Genomic DNA, 17,756 nt, shown 5'->3' with positions numbered 1-17,756 from the left:
CCATTTTGCTGAAAAGCGATGCAAGAACAGGAATGCGAAATTGAATACGTTGAATTGCATGTTATGTGTCACGGAGGGCTTCAGCGACTGCTAGAGAACGGCAGAGCATGTGTTGTCGACTGAATGCTGGGAGAGGATAAGAGCCAATTGAAGATCTGAACTCAAATGAAAGCTGCTCTCTCCCACTAGGAAAAAGTATAATTTCGTGCGGGACGTTTATGATGAGTGATAATTACCATTCAGACCGAAGCAGAGCAGGGCTAATTTGATCCGCGAGGATCAAACCGGCGACGATCAGAGTGAGTGAAGATGTGTTTTGTTGGAAAAAAATACGAATCTATCGTTTATGTGTATTTTGATTTCGTTTTCGCATTTCGTTTTAGCACTAAGCCAAATAATTCGGTCTGCATCACGACAATGACGACGAATCAGGCGACGAGACGTACTACCGTTAAAACTGTGTTGAGAACTAGCAGAGAGACAACCAAGATCAAGAAGACGAGCAAGACGACCTTCTGAATTGACAACTGTTTTAGAAACATGGGCCGTGCAGAAATGAGCATGATATGACGACTTTCTGTTGGAAACAGGAACCAAACGAGCCGATCACGATGAGCTGGTACAAGCAGGAATTGGTAAGGATTTTGTGCAAATTGGAGCCGGAGGTTGCAGAACCCGTAGCGACCGTTTCTTTTGTATGTAACAAAACGTCGTTTTTTTAAATGTCCATCCACGAGTCTGCAATTATAATTGTCCAGCCACTAGTCTGCAAGTATAATTATCCACCCACTAGTCTGCAATTAAATCAACATCACTGTTTTGGTCCTCTACTTCACCGAATGACAGCGAAATCTCCAAGGGCACTGCTCCAGGTACTGTTGGCACTACAGTTTTTGCTTCAGTGAGAAGTACTATCAATGAACATACCTGGAAGGTCACCGGCCATTTGCCAATCGGAGCGCCAGCTGCGCCAACTAGGATGGTACCACTTCCCGAAATACTGAATGGACCCGAAATACTGAATTTCACTCTTTCCTCTATCAGGCTCCATTTCGCCGCTTCATCCGGTTGACGTAGATCTGAGGACAGATTAACGTCTTCCTATGGTTCGGATACAGAAACCGGAAGAGCTTGGGAAAAACCGCAGACTTTTGCCGTGGTTTCAAGCAGTTATTGTAGCCCGAGTGCCAGTCAGATAGACATGTCACCTCGAATTGATTTTGGCGAACTAAAAAAGAGACGTTCGCAAGTACGCATCTCAACCTAAAATTAGCTCAAAGTCGTTAAAAATAATTTTCGATCATCTTTTTTGAGTGTTTTGTTAGATCATGCCTGCCTCAAGTCTAGTACAGTGTGTGGCTGCGGTTAATCTTTTCAACTGAATCCAGTCAGAGTGGTTTATTGGCCAACGAGGAGCCATGTTAGTTCCATCGGCTAAATCCCTCAAGGGTTTCAAAAGCCAACTAACAGGTCCTGCGGATAGTTGCCAGTTTGACAGCCGAATGTATGGTGACAATTCCATTGACGAAAATTTAAAGGAAGACCCCGAGGAACTCAGAACTAGATGGTACAGTCTAAAGGAAAAAGTTATCCAACTCTAAATAATTATATTCCGAGTGGTCCAGTTTTCAAATATGTTTAACCTCACGTTTGTGCTTAATCCTAGGAGTTTAAACATTCAATTAAGCCCGCTGATGTTCAAATTTTGTTCTGATCAATGCCGCCAATGTTCTGAAACATCATTGATGCTGATGCTTCCCTGTCGGCCGCCACAAAATTCACTGTCTCAAAAGCGGTCAAGGATGTGTAGTTGGGACACATACATAAAAGGAAATTGGAGAAGACAGAAGTATCGACAAAGGAGTCAAGCTATCTGCTGTTATCGCAGGCTGGTGCAGGAACACCAAATCGCCAGGATATCACCGGTACATCTTTGATGGACATTTTAGTGAAAGGAGAAACAAAGTCTGGTCCACAATTTTTTCAACGAGTTTTAGAAAACTGTTCTATATAGTTTTTTTTTCCTTTTAGGCTGCAAAAAATTTTATTTGATAGCCCTTGTCGGTCAACAACAAGCAGATATTCAGGAATATATGACGCGGCAACCTTTGGGTAGGAAACCGATGTCTCCCGGGGATGACCCTCGCTGTGATGCTGAAGGGAATCAGAAAAAGGTTCTGACGGAGCGCCAGGTCCTCGTTATGCCAGCTGGCTTGATACACATGGTTGAAACGCTCTCAAAGTCAGTAGATTTGGGTGTCAATTTTGTCCATCGTGAACACCTTCTTACGGCTGCCAGAGTTTTCTTCAGCAGCTGCTATCCTGATTTTCAGATGTTGGCTCTGAATGAGTTTATGGTGCATCTGTGGCATCAAAGAGTATACTGGTTCATTTTTGTCGAAATAAACAAAAATAGATAATGATACTTTTATAAACCAGAGACACGATACCGCCACAAGAATAAGAAGATCTGGAGGAAGTCTGGAGAATTCAGAAGGCGCACGACAAAGCCTTAGGTGACCACCTCGCCAGGATAATTTGCGCTAGTATTTCTGTTCGAATTTCATCCCAGATACTGAAATGATTACTTCCGTATCCCGAATACGGCATCCAGTTTAATTGCATATACTGAAATTCTCAATTGAACCCAATAATTGAGTTTTGTCATTCCGTATACTGAAATGCTCAATTCATCCCAAAAAATGACGATTGCTCAGTTTAATCGCTCATGCTAAAATAAGATAACTATGTGTTTTAAGCCAACAAATGAGGAAAGGCTGGCAGATAAAGAAGAGATGGACTGTCTCGTCCAACACCATCGTGGGTCATGCGGAGCATTGCCAGTGGGAGCATTGCCCGCCCTAATTGCAGTCAAAAGGGCCTGAAGACTTTGTGATACTGAATTCGAATATTATTTAAGGTGTACAGTTTTATTTAAACGAAGTCTAGAGTTATTAATTGACATTTTGAAACAGTGTTTTTTTGATCGATTTTGTCATCCTCATTTTTATCAAGCAGTCTGAGTAACTATCTGAATTTTTCATTTTCAGAAAATATGGTATCCTCATTATCAGTGAACAAAGTTTCAGAAATCGTCAGCGCTTCTGTTAACGAAACCCAAGAAATATGACCGATCTGTTGTGAAGAGGGGAGACCCTTACATCAGATCCTTGAGGGGGAGGTGGCAAATAAGCTGCGCTTGGCTTAATGGCGAAAGGTGACGGATGAGTTGCATCCAAAGTGCCCGCTCTTTCGACAGGACTTGGAGCCGCTCAGTCGGTTTTCCAAAGTTTTCCACGGTTTTTCACACAACTATTGCTTTGGATCGTGTAAATTGTTACATTAACTAAAACTGGTGCCATGTGAACAACCCCTCCTTTTCACATTTGACCACTTACTCAAATTTTTCCAATCTAAACCACAAAAGAACACCCATCCCTTCCTCCGTATCAATCAAGTTTTAACTTGGTTTATCTTCTCTGACGATGACACGACAGACGAGGACGACGAGGCACATGGAGGCGAGGATGACGAGGTAGAGGTGGAAACCGTGCTGCCCTTCCGGGACCCGGAACGGAGCCGGAACGGGAGCAGCTGATGAGTGTCTCTGACTTTGATCTGTTCTCGAGCAGTGGCGAGGAGGAGAGCACCTCCTTGGTCGCTCTTGCATTCGCACACGTGCGCGTGCTGGGTGGTGGTCGCGGGCACGCTATACTATATCAACTCATCCAGCGTTGACGCCTCTGATGACACTCTGCCCTATAATTGGGCAAGCGGGCGGGGCCGCAGTCACGGACGAGCAGCGCTGTCGGTCGCTGGGAATGCTAATCTGGGTCGAGGCCGCGGTCGAGGAACCAGAACCGCTGGTCATCCCAGCCTGCGGCCGGATTCTCCCCGTAAAGGTTCAAAATATATTTAAAAAATTTTTACCGGATTCTCCCCGTAAAGGTTCAAAGTGTATTAATAAAAAATTTAATTGGTTTATTAGTAAACGGTTTCTTAGTGCAAATGCCGCCGTAGTGAAAACAATCGCCGTAGTGAAAACAATCGCCCGACTAAAACAGTAAGCAAATGCCCGACCGTATGCTATCAGTACCCTTTTTCCCTTTTTAAACTTTTATTGGTGCTATACATGGTCATTTAAACTAATTAAATTTTTTAATGATAGTTATGGAATCAAAATTCCCAAGTATTTCTTTTTGGTAATGGAATATTGGCTTTAACTGATGCTAGTTGTTTTTGTTTTTCGGGTCCACTCGCGTCTTTTTTTATGTTCCCAAATGATTAATTTTTTGGCTTTAACTAAACCGAGGATAGATTTTCACACGGATAACGGGCTCAACAGGATCAAAATGTGGTGGTCTTCTCGTTTCTTAAAAATTATAGAAATGTATCTTCAATCCTCATTTTATTAACTCACTGTTCATACTTCTTTTTTTCTTCAATAACCATAACAGAATTTGGCGGTCTAATATCAGAGTTTCAAGTGATCGCTTCAGTGGTGAGAACCTTGAATCTAACGGTTTATTTTCTTTCGCAAGGTCATACAGATCACATGGTGGGCCTTAACAAGCCGGAGCTCTTCGAAAGGATCAAACACTATAACATTAAAACTTTTTGTCATAAAGTTTTGGCTACTTAATTGATTGCATTGCCGCTTTATATTCATTTAAATCCATATAAAATACGCTGGATTCAGATCATGGGTTAACCTTCAATGTTCCATCGGACGGGGACCAGACTCATACCCTAACTTTCACTCTTATGTCCAGATTCCTAACTAACTCCATACCCTAACTTTCACTCTTACGGTCACTGTCCAGATTCAATAAAATTTTTACTAGTTTCCAAAGAAGAATCTGTCCTTATTACCGTCGATTTCAGATGGCAAGTTGGTCATACGAAGCAAATAAATCATCTGATCGACAATTTACTAGAGGCTGCTGTTCACAACTTTGATAACCTTACATCGACACAACGTTTTGCAAAACAGATTACAATTTATTACCTTGTAGAGAAATCTGTTTTTCAGCCATGTTTCAAGCCGGGTCCTCATGGCTCTGTTCATTTCAAAATAATGTGACTCATTTTGTTACACATTGCACGGTTATGAGTTTTTGATGAAAGAGCTTGCACTTAGATTCAACACTAAAGTTCACGTTTCATTATGTCAGTATCAACTTTACCAGTTTGTTCCGTCAATTCAAATTGGCTCACTTTAGATGGCGAAAGTACCAAAAACCCATTTCTCCAAGCCGTCGTCTGTCTGCGAACTTAAAACAGCCTTGCAAGCCGGGCATTTCAAGTCCAGAAGTGCCTACAATCATTCCAACGCAATGTTCTTCACTAAATACGATAAAATGCCCGGAAATTTGTTGAAAGCAAGGTCTGACAGAAATTTTTGTTGCTGTTATTCTTTGCACTCTTCAGCTTCCGAAATAATTGATTTCCCATCGAGTCTGCAATTCGAAAGTATTACACCCTTCGTTTGTCCGGATCAAGATACTCCACTTGACTCTGTGAACGCTTTTATTATAAAGAAGCTCAAACATCGGAACCCAAACCCGTCAAACGATGCGACAACAAAGTTGTGGAAAAAGAGAATTAATTTCAATGAGAGAGGTAAACGCAAATTTTATCTGAAGAAAATTTCAACAAACACACCAGAGTACGAATACCATAGGGAGCCATTGAGACAATAGAGACGCTTTGCCGAACGTAGAGGTTTCGAGGGAAAAGATTCAGAAACAGTCGAAACAGTCAAAAATAAAGAAGAAATTTTTATCCAATTGCTCAACAGTGTTTAAAAACAATATTTTACTTTTCGTACTGTTTTTTTACCGCTTGTATAAATTTTTCCTTTCAGTTTTCATAAAAAGAATATATTTGGATCCAATTTTCAGAGGTTGTTTCAAGTCAGCTTTCAAAAAATACAATGGAGCCGTCCTTTTTTCGTCTAAAACAATGAACCATCTTATCTCAAATACTTAGGAGTGCGATGATGATTTCTGAACCAACTGAAACATCTCATCTCAAATACTGATGATGATTACTTAACCAACTGAACCATCTCTTCTCAATTACTGATGAGTGACTTAGCTGCCATTTCAAACTGAACCATCTCATCTCAAATACTGATGATGATTTCTTAACCATATAATTGAACCATCTCATCTCATTTACTGATGAGCGACTTAACTCTCCCCATTTCAAGCATGAACTGCCATTTCAAACCTTGGACCGCTTTTTCAAACCCATTTCAAATCATCACAAATGGCTTTCGATGATTGTTTTTTTCCGATCCCAAAAAATCATCAGATAAAGATAAAGAAAAGTTTAACATCCACATTTATGCATTCAGGTGACAAATGGATAAGTCCCTGCTTTCAAATTGCGCGTTGCTATTGATAATAAATCAAATATTCTGCCTTTAGCTTTTAATTAAACATATGCAAGTTCAGTAATAAACAAAAATGCGGAATCCACTAACGTTTTGCGGAATCCACGTACATTTGTGGATTCCGCATGCAAATTTTGCGATTCCACTTACAATTGCGGATTCTACTTACACTTTGTGGATTCCACTTACATTTCGCGGAATCCACTTACAGTTTCGGAATCCAGAACAACTAGCTATATTTGCTTATTGAGGATTCCGCAACAAAATAAATGTGCCCACAAAATTCACGTTACAGGTATTTGTACGCGAATCCGCTCAAATTTTGTTAGTGGAATCTATTTACATTTTGGAACAATTTTAAAGACTTGTCTCTGGAATCCAGGAACATACAGACACAAAACTGTGCGGCTATCCAGCGCACATTTTGGCCTGGTAATGTTTTCTTGAAATTGCTGCGTTGCTGGAAAAAAGATTTTTGTTATTTATTGTGTAGCAAAAGTTTTTTTTCCGTGTTTGCACATTGTTGTCATTGTTGTTAAATAGAGCAGATCTGTGAGAGCAAATGCAAAAAGCAGGTCAAAATAATTCATTTTTATGGTGTCTATATGCTTAAAGTGTACATAAAAATAGCTAGCTAGCTAGCTTTAACAATCAAGTTTGTTCAGTTAACGTTTGTACATAAAAAATAGCTAGCTTTAAAAACCAAGTTTTGTTCAAAAGTCAGAACAACTTGATTACTGTCATGGTTATCTTGGTGTTTAAAACGCCAGAATACCGAGCCAGCATAATTTCATCGTGGTCAAACAAACAGCTGAATTACAATAATGCGAATAAAAATTATTAAATTGCATTACCCGTCCATAAGGCATGTGCGAAAAACAAGATAAAATAATGCCGTTGAAACGCTGAGCTTACACAACTAATCAATAGCTTGCATTCAAACTTAGTTGGTTTTAAAAATTAGAAAGATTGATTAATGCAACTCATACCTTGGTTCTCTTATTGAATTCGTCAAAGTACCAGGTAAGCTTGTTGCCATCGCGATAAAACAACAACTAAATCATTTACAGAAGGAATTTAAGAAAAAATTACTGACCAGATAATTTTTATTTGATATACAGAAATGTCAACATATACAGAAAAAACGACAAAAATTGGCAATAAAATTAATGGCGTTTCAATGGTGTTTCATACTCTTTTTTATTAGAAGTTTCAAATGTATCTGCGCAGATCATGAAACCGAGATTTTTGAGTGTGTCGATATAATTCAAAACTCATTACGTTCAAGTATTCATTCAAAATAAGCAGGCTATTTGTTTCTCTGAGACACATCAGTTCATGGATGCTTAACAGATACCGATTTTTGTTTATTATAACGACACTAAATAGTACCTACCAATCAACCAAGTTTTGAAATTTACGCAATTTTTTAATTTTCCAAAAAATGCCCAAATTACAACATTTTGTTCGCATTGCGCAAATTTTTTGCCGAGAACCATTTATTGAATATTTGAAGATAGCTCAGAAAGTGCATTTGGTCAACCTCATTTATCTATCAGCCCTCTTGAAAATTGATAATTGCGTCCTTTTTCATCTGTGAAACATATCAAATAACTGATTTCGGGTCTACTTGGTTATACTCCCCCTAAATGGGTATATTTGGCAATTCAAATTTCGAGTTGAAATTGAAAGCGCGAAAGCGAGTGAAACAAACAATTAAATACCACTCGCGTGCAACTAGCAGCTGCTCAAAATTTTGAAGTGCCAAATTTTGTTTATCCATTTATACGAAAAATGTTCAATTTTCTAGTTCATTTTTTATGACCAATAAATGAAGCAAGCGGGCAGACTTATTTTTGTTCCGACTTGCGAATAATTGTGCTCGCAGTTGGGTTTTTCTTCAGACATTCGACTTTTTAACTAGCCATTTTTGACAGAAATTCTTAGCATCATTCAAAAAGTATTGTTGTTTTGAGCTCAATTTTGAAAAGATATTTCTCATGTGATCACTTCTTGCAAAATTATTGGGATTTAAAGATGGCTACTTTGACCAAATTGTGGCAATGAACGCGCGATATATTTCGCGATGTTAAAACGAAAGTGGAGATTCAACCCCTCATAGAAATCGTTCCAAATTGGTTAAGAGAAGCTGATTTGCCACTTTTGATTTTTTGCTAGGAGCAAAATTTATCATTTTGTACTTTATTGGGAGATTAATTTCACAAAATGGTTCACAAGCGTGTGGGGGATAATTTTCACAAAAAAAACTCAAATTGAAAAAAAAAATTTGATTTTTTAACATTTAATTTTTTCATGTTAATACTGCTCCACAGATTTTGAAAAACGTTTCTAACATTTAGAATTTTACCGAATCAAACCAGAATCAGACATAAGAAAAACCTCGAAATGGATTGGGTGATAAGTCAAATTAAAATTCTTTCAGTCATGACTCCAGCAACATAAAAAATTTCGGGTCTTTTTACTTATTCCGCCCAAAAATCAATAATTCAACGTCTTGAAATTAAACTATTTTGCTTCAATTTGATTGGCTGGAAATAGCCAATCAAATTCAGCATTGTCTCAAAATGTTCTGTTCAGATCTTCAGGTCCTAGGAATGGATATAGAATGTTTGGTAATATATTTTAAATACGCTAAAAAATTTTAACAAAAAAACACACAGAAAGTAGCTCCAAGAAAAAAGACCACTTCAAATTTGGCCTAGTTAGGATTCGGCTTAATAATACAGTGATCGGATTTGTTTTAAGCAAACCAACCAGTGCTATCAGTGTTTTTTTTCTCTGCATTTTTACATTAAAAATTCTTAATAGCAAATTTGGTCGGAATAAATAAAAAAACCCAAATTTTCTCGAAATCGGTTAGAAATTTGTGATTTTTAGCTTTTTAGTGCAAAGGCTTATAATAGCGTAATAAGCATTTTAAAAGTCCAACATTTTTCAAAGTTCCTTCTGGCATATTCCCTCAACTTTTTTTGGGTTTAATTAAAATGTCTAATGAAAAACAGAAGACAATAAAGCTAAGGAACGACTTGGCATAGAGTGGACTGGTAAAAGTAGAATGAAATATAGTAGAGCATTGTCTAAAATAGAATGACATGACATAGACTGATTCGACTGAATCTTGCTACTTCTTTTTAAGGTTTTTGAATTAAAGTGAGACAACTATGTGTCAACACTGAATCTAAAAGTAAAAACGAAAAGGCCCTTTGCGGACTTTAAAAAGTCCATCTACAAATTTTTGATCCAAGATCACTTGAATTGACATCCAACATACATCGCTAAAATTGGAAACCTCTAGTATATATGTTCAAACATAACAGTGAAATTTTTATTGTCTTTGGGCACCAAATGTTGAAGAAAAGTTTTACTTCAATTCAATAACCTGATAGGTTGTCCTAATAATTAGCTTACTCATTTAAATTCTTTTTAGTACAGTGCTGATTTAAATTAACCGGACAAAACGCATTAAACTTGAAATTTAAAACCCGTTTTTCTCAAATTGGGTTCAGTTTAGGTGAAAACTTATGAAGACGAAATTTGCTTAAAGTTTTAGCAGAAATAATATGGTGTAAACTGTTTTGCGAATTTCGGGCCCGAAATTTTACTCCAAAAATGGGTCATTTTGGCTTTTCTTAGTGAATTAAAAATTACGCCAAAAATACCCAGTCGATCACAGACATAATTATATCAAAGTGAGACCCTTACGTAGTTCAACAAACTTTGTTAAAACTTACAAAAGATAGATTTTGTTCCTTGTAACAAATCAATTATGGCAAATAAGCTTCGTTCAACCAATTTGGAACGGTTTATAAGACGGATTAAATCTCCGCTTACGCGTTAATAGCGCGAATTATATCGCGCGTTAATTGTCCCAAATTGGTCAAATTGGCCAAAATGGCTATCTTTAAAACCTCATAACTTAACAAAAATTGATCACATGTGAAATATTTTTTCAGATTCAAGCTTAGGACAACAATACTTTTCGAATGATATAAAAAAGTTCCGTCAAAAATGGCTAGTTAAAAAGTCGAAATTTGTCTGAAGAAAAAAACCCACCCCGAGCACAAATATTCCGTTACTTTCGTATCGAAAGTCGGAACAATAAAATATTTTTTTTTTAAAAAAGGCAACTGAACTAAAATGGAAACTCTCAATTGAATTATAGTTAATACTGCTAAAGTATTATTGAAATTCTAGAAATCAAGTTATGTTACAAATAATTATGTGGGAGGTTAGTCACTCGCTTTTGTAATCACTGAGAAATGTTTCAATGTTTATTGGTATTGGAATCACGGCCAATGGGGCTTTTATATGAACGCATGAGTTCTTTTTGGTGTAGTCAAAATTGAGAAAAAAATGTGATTAGCGCTTAGTTCTTTCCCTGTTGTTTCCGGTGCGGGACAATTGAATTTTCTTAGAAAGGTGTTGAACGGATAGTTTTCTTTTGCTCACACGCTCTACTCATAACAAAGAGGGCTTTGGAGGAAGATTAAAGCTATGTGATTAAAAAAGATGTCGTAAAATAGCGATTCTTTGGTTGTCACGACGAGTTTCAATTTCGAATATTTGTTGTTTTTTTTGTTTCATATACATTCAATGATATTGTATGTTTGACTTCATATGCTCGAACAAATGCTTCAAAAGTTTAAATGATGGTTTATTCTAAATAGCGATTCTTTGGTTGTCACGACGAGTTTCAATTTCGAATATTTGTTGTTTTTTTTGTTTCATATACATTCAATGATATTGTATGTTTGACTTCATTTGCTCGAACAAATGCTTCAAAAGTTTAAATGATGGTTTATTCTAAATAGCGATTCTTTGGTTGTCACGACGAGTTTCAATTTCGAATATTTGTTGTTTTTCTGTTTCATATACATTCAATGATATTGTATGTTTGACTTCATTTGCTCGAATAAATGCTTTAAAAGTTTAAATGATGGTTTATTCTAAATTGAAACATTTTATCTGATTATGCAACACACATTGAAATGGAGAATTTTGTTGTTTCAGTGTTTTGTGGAACCATGTTCAGTTAACATCGACAGCAATAAACTGACGAATGAATGGCTGCTTCTGACTGCTTCCAGACACTCCAGTATGTCGTTCCAGGTGGGTGTTCCGATATTAATGATTTCAGGTCTATGTGTGACTGGTACATGAACATATTTTTTCCCGATTGGTTGGAAAAAAATACGCCCAAAGGAGTTTACCTGGTACCTCCTCTACCTCTATCAATGCCTCCTAACCCACCTGAGGGATCTTCAGGGGGTCAAAAATCCGACAATGTCGGATACAAACAGTACATTAATTTCAGAACAGGACAAAAATCGAAAACCGAAGAATTTAATTTCGTGCAAAAAATCCAAAAATACGCCGTAGAAAATGAATTGCCAATGTTCATTTTTCACGGACTTGCTGTTGACAAATCGCAATGGGACATGATTTTAACAGTTGCGGAACATGAAATGCCTTCCGAATGCCTGGACGATTTGCGAAATAGTTCTAAAATTAAACTCAACCATAAAGGTTTCCCCGAAAACTTAGAGATTGATTGCATGACTATTGACCCAAAAAATGGAGTTGTCTTGTGGGAGATCAAAAGTCGCAGTTATCAAGGTCAAGCGACGAAAGGTTTGAAAAAAATCAATCAGGCCCTCGAACAGCTGAACAGAGACGAATTATTTGTTTCTTGGATTTCACAGCATTTCTGCTCTTCGAGTCATGCTGTTATAACAAAAAAAAATGTTGTCTTACCTGAAGACGAAATCTCAGAAGATAAAAACCTTGAGTTTGAAAAATTTCGCCAATCTTACAAAGTTCTAGATGCTTCGATACTGCGAACGTGGGAGAGTTTTTCGAATTGGTTTCGCTCCGATATCGAATCTGAAATTCCCAGTAATTCGGAACAAACATACAAAACACTTGTTCCCATAATGGTAGGCATAAGCGTTTCGGTTTCAGTAAAATGCGAGAACACAGCTGAAGTTCGACCAACAAAAACTTATTTTGAAAATCTTTCTCATGCTAAAGCAGTGCATAAACTGGATTCAGAAATTTCTGAACAAAAGTTATCGCGAGACAAAAAGCCGTTCAGCGACCTGATTCCGGCATCTGAGCTATCATTCGCAAAAACCTCAAAGTCTTCGAAGCTTCTTTTCTTGACCCCACGGCAACAAGATGTCTTAAGTTCTTCCAATAACGGAATGAAGCTGATAATAGGACCGGCAGGGACAGGAAAAACTATTTTGACGCTTCATAAAATCATTAATTTGTGTAAAACACAACCGGAAGACAAAATACTTCTGCTCTGCAGCGGAAAATTTATCGAGTCATACTGTAAAATGCTAGAGGACAACGAAATTTCATGTGAAAGGCTAATGATGGATGGTCGGTGTAATAAGGAGCAGAAAATTTGGAAACGCGAATATTTGACACGCAAGGATTACCGACCTTACAAAAGCAAAGTCTTCGAATTTGTGTACGAACCGCTATCTTCAGATCTTCAAACGAAACAGAGCATCAACACAAAAGCATTTGGTCAAAAGCAAGTCATCATTGGGGAAACGACAGCTTTTCTAAACTCCCTAAATGAAAAGGCTAAACAGTTTGTTTTGAAAAAAACTAAAAAAACTAATGTTTCAGAAGACTATCGATCAGAGACATCACGCTGGGTTATGAAAACACATTTGGTCATTGATGATTGTGATTTACCCGTAATTTGTGAGAGCCAATTGAACCCCTTAAGTCTTTTAACCAGCGATCAATTTCTTACCTGGTTAGTTACTGACATTCACCAATCAAATAAAACACTGATGTCGAACATAACGCACATCAAAAAATTGAGGTCGTCAAAAAGTGTTGAAGTTTTTATTCTCGAAGAAGTTCTACGAAACACGGTTCAAATTAACCAAATGACCCGCCGACTCGTTGAATACATGAATCGCAGTCTAGAAGACGACGGGCACGTTTACCCTGGTACTTTAATAGATGTAAAGCAAGGATCTAATTTCCAGGGACCTCCGATAACTATTTTTGAGCTTAAAAAAAACATTGCATCTCGACAAACTTACCCAACTAAACTTATAGCGTTCCTTCTATGTCAAATGATGAAAGAAGGAATGCAAGCTGGTGACATTCATTTTTTGACATCTGGTGACGGTGCAAATTTTTTTAAATGGTTGGGGAAAACCATTCGCCTGGAGTATCCCGAGCTTTTGTCGCAACTGGGAGTTAACGATGAAACAGAAGTTGACTGGTCCAGTTTCTGTTCGCAGATTTATATAACAAAGTCATCCGAATGGGAAAGGGTTGTTATTGACGGTCGATTCGATGAAGAAAATCATCTTAATTCGATTAATTATAGTAAATTCGATGAATCTGATATGGTATCGAAATTTGAGTTTAGAAGACCAAAAATTATAAGCAACCGATTGAAGCTGAACTGAATCAAAAGAACTGAATTTAAAAAAATCAGATTTCAGAAATGTTTTACTGGAGTTTTCATGTAAGATTTGAGTTACATTTAAAAAAAATTACTGAATTATTTAGAAATTGGGCAATTTGCTTACCAAAGAACCCACCTGCAATTTTGTACAATAAAATGTCTTGTTATCATAGTCCGATTGTTATGAAAAATTGGCTTTCCGACTATTTTTGACATTTAACGTTTTCGTATTTGCAGTACTCGGTACACTAAAAAAATCATGCTTACGCGATTTGGGAGAAGAAGAGACTGATTCTTAAGAAGACATATCTTTTGGATGACTTCAAATTCAGTGATATATCCCGGTGAGAGATATTAAAAATGGGTAGGAACTTTTTATTTGGGTTTGTTTTGTTTTTTTATGCAAAATAAGGAACCACAAACAACCATCGGATTGGGTTGAGTGAGATATCAAATTGAAGCCCTCCCAGTCGTGATTCGAGTGTCATTAAAAATTTTTCAGATTTTTGAGCTCTACCTAATTTCGATCGATCAAAGGGAGTTAAGCGAAGATAATGTTCGTTAATATGTATGTGGCTTTAGCTGAGAAAAACCTATTTTTTAATAAAATTAGATGTAAAAGCTTATTTGGTGTTTCTTTTGAGAGAAATTTTGTTTTAAAAACTTGAAAAATTGTGCAAAAAATTGGAAAAACTTGAAGTTTAGGTTTTTAAAATGTTGTCAACTGTTGTCGATACGGCCTTATTTGCTAACTTGCAGCGCTTCTATAAAGTTCATTAATCTCACCTTGTACAAGAATCGATCATAACTTGGCGAAACTAATAATTTGAAGATATTTTTTGTAGTTTTTGTGAAAGTGGTCGAAACATTCTAGGCTACTTCTACAGCAACTGGCTATTTTTTCTAAAAACTGGAAACCGTTTCCCGTTTCTTCTGAAAAAAATCATTAGCAACATCTGTACTTGCAATATGAGCGGCAATGACATGATCCCTAAAAACAGAACAAGACTGGGCGTATCAGGGTGAAGCCCTGAATGTTCCGACAGCCTTTTCAGGTCTGTGGAGCAGTAATAACAAGAAATTCTTGTGAAAATCATCTCCCCACACGCCAATTAAAGTATAAAATGATAAATTTTGCTCCTAGAAAAAAAATCAATTATGGCAAATTAGCTTCCTTCGACCAGTTTGGAGCGATTTCTGAAACGGATTAAATCTCCGCTTGCGCTTTCATGACTCGAAATAAATTGCGCGTATATTGTCCCAAAATGATCAAAAAGCAATGTGTACACCCCCATATTTTAACGAAAAATGATCACAGGCACTAGTGGATTTAGGGGGGGGGGGGCGGGGGGTGCGGACGCTTTACTCAGGGATTCGACTACCTGCCGACCCAAAGTGTTCCCCCTTTGAACTATTTTGAGATATCCATTTTTGGCTGACGGACTCCAAGTTTTTCTAAAGGCACCTTCGGCGCCAATAAATACTAATTTTTAGGCGGGAGCGCGCGCCGAAAAAAAATTTTTTGGTCAAAAATTTTTTAAAAGTGCCTAAAAACGCCACTTTTTGGCCTTTTTTTTAAAAATTTGCCTGCGGCGCAATTTGGTCGACCTAAAAAAAAGATCGACAAAGTTTTCAAAAAAATTCCGTCAAAAATGACTAGGTTAAAGGTCGAAATTTGTCTGAAGAAGAATGTACCACCCCAAGCACAAATATTCCGTCACTTTTGTAACGAAATTCGGAACAAAAAGTAGTGGAACAATAATACAATAAACTAATGAAAACTTCGCGAGCGTAGTCTATTAAAAGCGTAGTCACTTGATTCCACCACTATTTGGTCTTCTTGCGAGCTGTACAACTCAATTAGATAAACATCTTATATCTGGCATGTACACGCGCACGATCTCAACTTTACATTATTGCCCATCCAACGTTTAGCGACCTGTTGTCAAAGAAACTTGGTATGCCGATGGAAAATCTGATAGTTCAGAAATACGAATGGTGCGAAAAACACAACGAATTGAAAAGGAGCAATGATGGAAGTGATTCAGAAGAAGAAATCGAGAGAGGTGGAAAGAAGTTCAAATTTTTTTCTAATTGAATCAGAAGCAGAATATGAGAACTGCCAATCCAGCTCGGCTTCAGATCGATGATAAAACCCTACAAAGTTTCATAAAGCAGAGAAAACAGATTTTTAACAGTCGCTGTAAAATACTGCTTATAAAGTATTTCGTTGGTAGTTAGACTGATTAACGTTAGTTATTTTGATCAAAGGTTTCTTAACATGTTTATATGCTGTTAGAATTCAGCCTGCTAATTGAAGCAAAATAGCTAAAATTTGTGAAATATAAAAAGTTTTATTTTAACATTCGAAATAGGTCAGTTAAACTCCATGACTAAATTAGATTAATGTAATTTGGTGTTAAAATATATTTAAAAAAAACATGTTTGAAATAAACAGCGGTAAATAAACTCAGATTTTGATTAAACGAAAGTTTTGAAATCATTTGGGGGAGGCCAGAAGGTCATTTGATTTGTTTATTGACACTGAAAAGGCAAAGCATTTAAAAACTGAATCAAGAAATTTTTTGTTCTGTTTTTTTTTTACAGTTCAATGAAATTCCGTGACTTTGTAACACACGTGAGCATGTCTAAAACAGTTTTCGTATGACTGCTACTTGTCATTTCTTAATTTACTCTGTATCATCACTTCGTTTTCATTTAAATCTAATCTTTGACTCATATCGTTTTAGTTACGAGCATCGCTTTGATCTGAAGTTGTCTATTTTTAATTGGTTGTCTCTTTGTTCATACCGGTGTTACAATTCATTTAGAAATACCCTTTCAATTTAACGCTTTTGACATTTCAACCCTGTCAATATTAAAAAGTTATCTTTTGAATATTTATGTATGGTTTAATTGCAATTTGATTTTGTTGAAGTGTCAATCAAACTCAGAAAAAGTCTCACGTTATGGGCAATATGGGCTTTTTTATGTTTTTGTGTAAATTCGCTGAATAATCTGAATTGAGCTGTTTCATTTGCAAATAATTTGTTTATTTCAGTTATTCTGATCTCGAATAAACTAAACTTTTTAACAAATGGATAATTTAGAAAATTAGCAGTATATCTAGATAGATTTCGATAGTTTGTAAAAACAACAAATTTGCTTTTCAGATTTTCTGGAAACAAAATTTAGTTTAGTAATAAATATAGTTATAATTTGAAATCCGCATTTTGTCTTCGGTACGTTCCGCGTACGTATGTTATAAGAGACTCCATTTTCCCGAACTAACTTTTTTTGTTATAAATAAAAAAAAGTTCTCGCAAGCAACAAATTTATACTACCAAAAAACAGAATGCGTTTACTACACAAACGAATTTGGAGCAAACAAAGACGAAAACTGAAAAAAAGGAAACATGGTTTTCAGCACCATAAGAGAGTTATCTTGCAAAATTCTTTGAAAGACGATGCATCTCTTAGATATATTTCGCAAAATTCTAACAACACATTAACGGATCTTGCAAGAAAATCAAATTTGCAGATTCAAGTAAGATCTTAAAAGACATAACTTTTAGTGAGAAAAAAAACAGCTTTACGCGCTACAGGGTTTATCGTTCGAGGAAGAAAGAAGCAATTTTAGCTTCTTGTATATACATACAACCCGCTAGTTGACTGCCCCCCAAAAAGCTATATTGTTTCTTTACAACAAAATTTTCATCTTAAGACTAGCTTCAAGTTTTGATGTTCAATTCATACCGTAACCTCTCAAAAAAGAAAAAACAGTTTACAAAGAAAAATAGAAAAATGAAAGAAATTAAAGATCAATAGCGGATTTAGGGGAGTCAGGATGCGACCACCTACCGACCCAAAGGACCCCCTTTTGTACTATTT

The 17,756-nt window shown here is 36.6% G+C and overlaps 1 long non-coding RNA gene across 1 annotated transcript; it reads left to right on the top strand.

Annotated features, from left to right (window-relative positions):
* Nucleotides 1-7,191: 7,191 nt before the first annotated feature.
* Nucleotides 7,192-16,731, top strand: LOC134840569 (uncharacterized). The gene is made up of 3 exons (XR_010162428.1): nucleotides 7,192-7,423; nucleotides 11,432-13,806; nucleotides 15,730-16,731. It is a non-coding gene; the product is annotated as an uncharacterized LOC134840569 (long non-coding RNA).
* The last annotated feature ends 1,025 nt before the right edge of the window (nucleotides 16,732-17,756 follow it).

This window comes from Symsagittifera roscoffensis, chromosome 2 (genome assembly GCF_963678635.1).
Source record: "Symsagittifera roscoffensis chromosome 2, txSymRosc1.1, whole genome shotgun sequence".
NCBI lineage: Eukaryota > Metazoa > Xenacoelomorpha > Acoela > Convolutidae > Symsagittifera > Symsagittifera roscoffensis.
This window is presented reverse-complemented; position numbering and strand designations above follow the sequence as displayed.